The 6,786-nt window shown below is 38.3% G+C and overlaps 1 protein-coding gene across 1 annotated transcript in view; it reads right to left on the bottom strand.

The window, feature by feature from the left end:
- Positions 1–2,638: 2,638 nt before the first annotated feature.
- The window catches only part of FAM76B (family with sequence similarity 76 member B), a 102,144-nt gene continuing 97,996 nt past the window's right edge, over positions 2,639–6,786 (bottom strand). Inside the window, exon 11 of the mRNA XM_069202404.1 lies at positions 2,639–4,558. The gene's annotated coding sequence lies outside the window, so the exon portion shown is untranslated. The remainder of the gene's footprint in view (positions 4,559–6,786) is intronic.

Genomic DNA, 6,786 nt, shown 5'->3' with positions numbered 1-6,786 from the left:
AAGGCATGACCTGACATTGCCGGAAGCTGGTAACTGGAAGTGGTATTTCCGGAAGTGACATCGCTATTCAGAAGTGATACCAAAGTAACGAGGAATGACAAAAACAAGTATATGGGTATACAGACACCATATCAGACAATTGTCAAAGATTTGATATAAGATAAGGAATGTATGGGAACCTACCAGGGAGAGCTCTCTTTCCAGGACTATCCCAAACTCTAATTATTGGTTGGCGTTGTTTATATCTGTTTGCATTTCTTAAATTCATGGGAAATCCTTGATTAATTACTTGAGGTGCTAACAAGGAGAATTACTCAAATACCCAACATATTTCAACCCAGCATTTCCTGCATTACATTTCTCAAAGGTGGGCATGAGCTCACACACAGATGAATTTATATTTGCATGAAGATTGTATTTCAACCACCTGAAGATTGTTGACTATGCTCACCGGTAATAGCATACAGAGTCCGATTAGAAGGGCAAAAAATGTTGTCTCACTTGGTCCGTGGCTAATCATAGACAGAACTTGATCCGGCAAAGCGAAGAACTGAACGCTTGGATGCACACAAGCAAACTGGGATAATCACTGTCACTCTCCTAAGACGTGCCATCTCAGGAAGAAGAATGCACAAATGGTGACTTTGTTCACCCAACAGTGCTTCAGCTATCTGCTGAAAAGAAGTAACATCATGTCTTTCCTGTTTTACAATGTTTAGAAACATGTCACCATGGTGCTTCACTCTGTTTTTGTTAAAAATCGATCAGCATTGCGCTATACAAATACTACGTATCTACATATATATATATAAATATATATATATATATATATAGAGAGAGAGAGAGAGAGAGAGAAAGAGAGAGAGAGAGAGAGAGAGAGAGAGAGAGAGAGAGAGAGAGAAATCCCACATATTTGCAGCTGGCTTTTCTCATTATAAAAACTTCTCCGTTTTGGAGGTAGGATCGCACATATTTGTACTGAGGAGTTCCAATAAGTATGCTAAGTGTGCTGCCTATCACTTCCTAAAAATTCTGTCTTATTCTTGAGAATGGAATACTTGTAGCCACTCAGGTTCGCTAAATTAAACTTTCAAACAACACACTCAAATAATGCTATGTCATAACAAAAATAATATTTTTCCATATCTCCCAACGGCCACTACTGACTAAGGTACAAATAATACATTCATATATTCATTGTAAGTGGAATTTGAGAACAGAAAAACAATTCACTCAATACTGTTAAAAAGTTATCCTTATTTCTGAATATTCAGTTGCAAAACAGAATATATATTATCAGATTTTTTTACAAATGAAATGGACTTCTGTTTTGCTTGCAACTTCCTTATTTGTTTTACATACAAATATTCAATATATTCAATTCGTAGGACTGTTCTTAGTTATTCACACCTTTTTCAGTAATGGAAGCTGTGCTTTCTAAATAAATGTATATTCACTGATTAAAATAATTACTTGTAATATTGCCAATGATGTTCAGCCTCCCTATCAAGGGTGTGCTATTGGAAGATAAATTGATGCATACATATGGACCACATGACTCATATAGTGTGATGGCTAATTTGCTAGTGGTGTGTGCCCTGAATATTGAAACGCAGTATCAGTGGACACAATATTGAAGACAGAATATCAAAAATATAATATTAACAAGTAAGTAGGCATACCTTGTCTATACTAAACTCCACATATATATATATACATACACCTAAGCAACGCATATATTTCAAGGCACGTAGCTGAGGAGTTAGGAATAGAAAATCTATATTTTTTTTCCTTTAGGTACTTACCTTTCGATATTTTGTTATCCAATTTTCGGTCCTCAATATTCTTTTACCAAGATATTATTGCTATTGATATTCAGTGGTACAATCTTACCAGCTCCAATCTTATAGTTTCTATCTCATATTTCCACACCTATGATTGTTCCAGTGTGTGTGTTGCATGGCTGCTGCAATTGAGTTTGGGATTTTGCTTCTGTAAATCCAAACATATGCTGAATGCATTCGGTACATTTTTCTAAATGTCTATATATCTTCTGAACTACAAAACTGTCCCCAGAGCGTTTCTTTCTTTCTTAAAACGACTAAACCAGAGATCAGTGCATAGATGTTGGGAAGGGAGCCTGTGATCATCCACTTGGACCTACGTCACTTAAACTTTCCACTGGTGCAAAAAAGAGGAAACAACTTTTTATACACCATTATTTTTTTTCATATTGAATAGGGCTAATTATGCTACAGACGTACAGTACTTTACAGAAGGATGTTTGCATCAGAGAATAATGTGAAAACACTTATTAAATACAACTAACACATGCACTGCACAATAATCATTTAAACGTGTAAACTAGAATTTGACAGAGCAATACAAAGTGGAACAGTGCCCAAAAACTCGGCATTGATTAATGCTGTTTTCCATGATTTTCTGACATTATGGCATTTGGCCCTAGTATTGTCAACCATAAACAATACCAGTTTATCTCTCTTGCTCTATTATCGGCTGCAATGTCTCGAGGACTCGTCTGCCCACCTTGCTCCAAGTTAGAAGGCAAAGACCGCATCTCACCTTACTTTTATTGTGCAAAAATTCAAAATTAGATTTCTATTTCACCAATGTCTAGTTTAAGATTCAAACCATATTTTATTCGAAAATTTCACAAAGGTTTTTTTAGGCCTAAGTGTAGATCATTGTTACGCTGACTCATACATTGAATTTACTTTCCTACCCTGAATCCGTGAATGTTTGTTTTAGGTTGTATTTTTGTTTGGTGCTATTTGTAAAGTATAAGTTGTTCTTTTAATGTTTTTTGTTAATTCTATTTCATTGTTTGATATTGTTATGTTGGATATCGCTTAAGCTTTATAAATATAAATGAATTAAATAATAAAAATAGTGCAGCATGCTACATCCTTTGTTTTTCTTCTGTCTTACTGCTGAGTACTGTTTCATTCAAAAACAAACAAATGAGTGACGGGTTAGCCGGTACTCAGGGTGTCACATGCCGGAACTTCTTGCCCATGGGCATCAGAGTCACACTGAAGCACTTTTAATTCAGGAATTTGTTGAAAAATAACTTATCATAACTCTAAACAATGGAACAAAAACCAAACCAATCAACAAATCTAATAATGGCATATATGTTCCTCGGCACAGGTATCAAAATTCTGGGGAATTAAAACTCTATAAAACATTCATAAAATCAAAACAAGAATGGCTACACACTCAGCCATAGGAGAGAAAGTAGCATGAGTGTTGCAATTGTCTTTACAACAAACACAAAGAATTCACTGCATTACTGCAGAGTCGGGAAGTCAACAACATATGTGTTGAGCAAATTAGCCAGGTGTCCAAGATCTTGAAGATTTCTGTAGTATGTTCCTTCCTGTGCCTCCTCCAGGTAACAAACTTTCTTTGCTGTAAAAATGCACAGTTGTATCCAAAACATTAAATCCGATTGGTTGCTGAGTCACTACTGGCATCTCAACAAACAGCGTATATCTTTACCCAGGTTCTGCCGCAGTCAGCTGACATCCAGGTAATATCACAAGGCGTGATCAGGGTCTTACGTGCAGTGAGGAGGGACCTAGTGGTGGCTGCACAGTGCCCCTTTATGTTACACCACAAAAATGTTAGACTATGAACTTGGTCAGTAAATATGACTAACATAATCCCCAATAACTTTAGGGTAATGTTAAGCGTGAAAGTCTCCCTATATGTGGTAGATCACTTCAATTAGTAGTTCAAAACCTCACTTCAATTTGTAAACGTACAATATTTGATGAAAAAGAAATACTCCAGTTCTCAAGTCGGAATACACTTTTTCTTTACACGTATAAACATGACACTGTGCCCCTTTATAATACTGGTTCATTTCACATAGACAAACAACATTTCACAAATAAAAAAGTATTAAAATATTAGACTGCTCACATGGCCACACTATGGTATTCCGAGGTAGTTCAGAAGCAAAATGTGCTCACAACATGGAGGTTTTGTATACTCTGCCATTAACTAATGGATATTGTTTCCCTCCAGCCTTCCTTCAACTAGACATGTTTTTAACATTTTTTTAATGTTTCTTTTTGCTATTGTGTTTCCTTTTTAGAAACGTTTGTTATTTTTTCAAATGTCTATATTAGGAAGAAATTGTTTCATGGATTGAGGTTTTCACTGGTGTCCCAAAATCATCCTCTCGTTCCTGGGGTTGTGAGTCTTACAACACCTTCTCCAAGTGATATAAAATGAACTTGAACTATGTTTGAGAAGGTGGTAAATTATAAATAACACAAATGACCTTGTTATTCTTGCATGTTTGTCAGTTTGAAATTCTGTTTGATTATGATACTCTCCACATCGAAGTCCATATTTTCATTGAAGATTTGTCCTTTCAAGATTGTGGAATATAGAACTTCCAAATACTGCCTTTCGAACCTGACCTTGCTTCGTACCACCATCTGCTCTGGAGATCTGGGTCTTCATAGAACATTTCCATCTTGTTCTCTCCTTTCACGGATCCAATATGATTGGCTCCCATTGAAATCTGAAGGAATATAAGATAGGAGTATTATCAATTGTTCTCAATACCATTTTAATAAAGTATACTTTTTCCGTGGAATAACATAAACATAGTTGGCCTCTCACTTACTTTCTGGTACCTTCACCAACTTTGTCTATGACTTTGTAGTCAGTTTGCCAGGCTTGACATTTTGTGCACCACACAGGAAAACTGAAAATGTCATTGTTGCACTATTACCAAATGGTTCATTCAGGCTTGAGTAAGTGGGCAGTGAATCTGGGAAACTACAGTCTTTTGTCATGTTTCAAAATGTATAAAACCTTTAGGTTCTTCAAAGTAGTATTTAGAGACACATCTTACAAAACACTGTAACCAAAGTGTACCCACTTTAATTTATAATTTAGGTGAAGTATGGTATGCAGCAGTTAGGTTCTGGCTACTTCTCTGGGCCTATGATGGCTATGCAAAGGGCACTATCAATGGGAGTTGTGGGACCAAGAAGAAGACAGTAGGGTCAAGAGAGCATACCAGTGCAGTGGGTCCCATGGGGCAGGAACCAAGAGGAAAAAAAATAATGTTAGTCCTAGTATAAAAGTAGATCAGAAATGAAAGACGACTGGACTTTTTCTCTCCAAGGAGAGTGCTAAATGACACAAGATTACAAGACATATCCGCTTACATAAAAAAAGTCTTCTGACAGTGCTCCACAAATACAATGGATCATATAGTATCTAAGTAAGAAGTTTAAAAAATGTCAAAACCCTGTTGTGAGAATCGAGAAGAAATAGGAGCGGCAGAGAGGAAATATGGTCTAGCAAAAACTGTGGCATCTTCGAAAACTGACAAAAGCAGTAATGCAAAAATAAAAAGGTTGATAGAGAGACAGAAGTATGCATTCCAAAAAATATGATCACTGGAACAAAAAGTGAGGTCTAAGCATTACATTCTATGTGAAGACCAAGCACAGGCCAGCAAGGACAGATGGACAACTGTACTGGCCATCATAAAAAATAAATAAAATCAGAAAATGGGCAGCTTGGTTCTGTAGCAGGAAATAACAGGCTGAAAGAGAAGTTTCAAACAAGCCTCCTTCTAGATATCAACCAAGAAACTGAAATCATGACGACAGCCCTCGAAACGAGTATGTAAGTCAGCATCATTTGCCTGGGAATACTAAAGGTGACAGTAGGGAGTAAACGTACAAGTTACTTACCTTCGGTTACAAAATATCTGGTACAGACATATTCTAGTTGCAGATTCCTTACCTTAGAATTTCCCCCAGGCTTCAGACTGGATCCGGCGATTTTTCTTCCAGCAATACCCGTGCGCGTTGGTAGGTGGCGTCGGTCGACTCTGTGGGCATCGTAGTCACTGTGATGACATCGGGATTAGTACATAAACGCCGCCTCAGCGCAGTGACGTCAGTTTCTTTTAACGGCTTTCCATGGCAAAGCGCAGAGCTGCTAAGAACACTGGGATTGGTGCGCCAGAGCTAAGGACCTCAAGGGGGAATCCCTATCCCTAGGGATCAGTCTGCAAGCGGGGAGGATGGGTGGGTGGGTAAGGAATCTGCATCTAGAATAATTCTCTACCAGATATTTTGTTACCGAAGTTAAGTAACTTGTACATCTGATAGAGACTTCTAGTTGCAGATTCCTTACCTTAGAATAGATACCCAAGCAATGCCATCCTCGGAGGTGGGCTGCGAACCAAGATCATACTAGAAAGTCCTGCAGGACTGAACAACCAAAGTAGCCATCCCGACGGATCTGACTGTCCAGGCAGTAGTGTTTAGTAAACGTGTGCAGGGATGCCCACGTACTTGCCTAGCAAATATCCAGGACAGGAACTCCAAGTGCTAACGCAGTGGAAGCAGCAGCACACAAACCCTCAGGGGGCTGCTTCTTGGCCAAAGCGTAGCACATCTTGATGCAAAGAACTACCCATCGAGAGATGGTACATTTTTGCACCACTTTCCCTTTCTTCGCACCCACATACCTGATAAAGAGTTGATCATCCACCCAGAAATCTTTAGTACAATTAAGAAAGAACACCAAGGCTCTTTTTGGGTCCAGACAGTGGAGTCTCTCCTCCTCATGTGAAGGATGTGGGGGTGCATAAAAAGTAGGCAGGGTTATGAACTGGCCTACATGAAAAGGCGTAACAACCTTGGGAAGGAAGCAAGCCTTAGTGCGCAACACCACTTTGTCAGGGTGCACAGACAAGAATGGAAGTTTGGACGAAAGGGCCTG

Source organism: Pleurodeles waltl, chromosome 8, assembly GCF_031143425.1.
Source record: "Pleurodeles waltl isolate 20211129_DDA chromosome 8, aPleWal1.hap1.20221129, whole genome shotgun sequence".
NCBI lineage: Eukaryota > Metazoa > Chordata > Amphibia > Caudata > Salamandridae > Pleurodeles > Pleurodeles waltl.
This window is presented reverse-complemented; position numbering and strand designations above follow the sequence as displayed.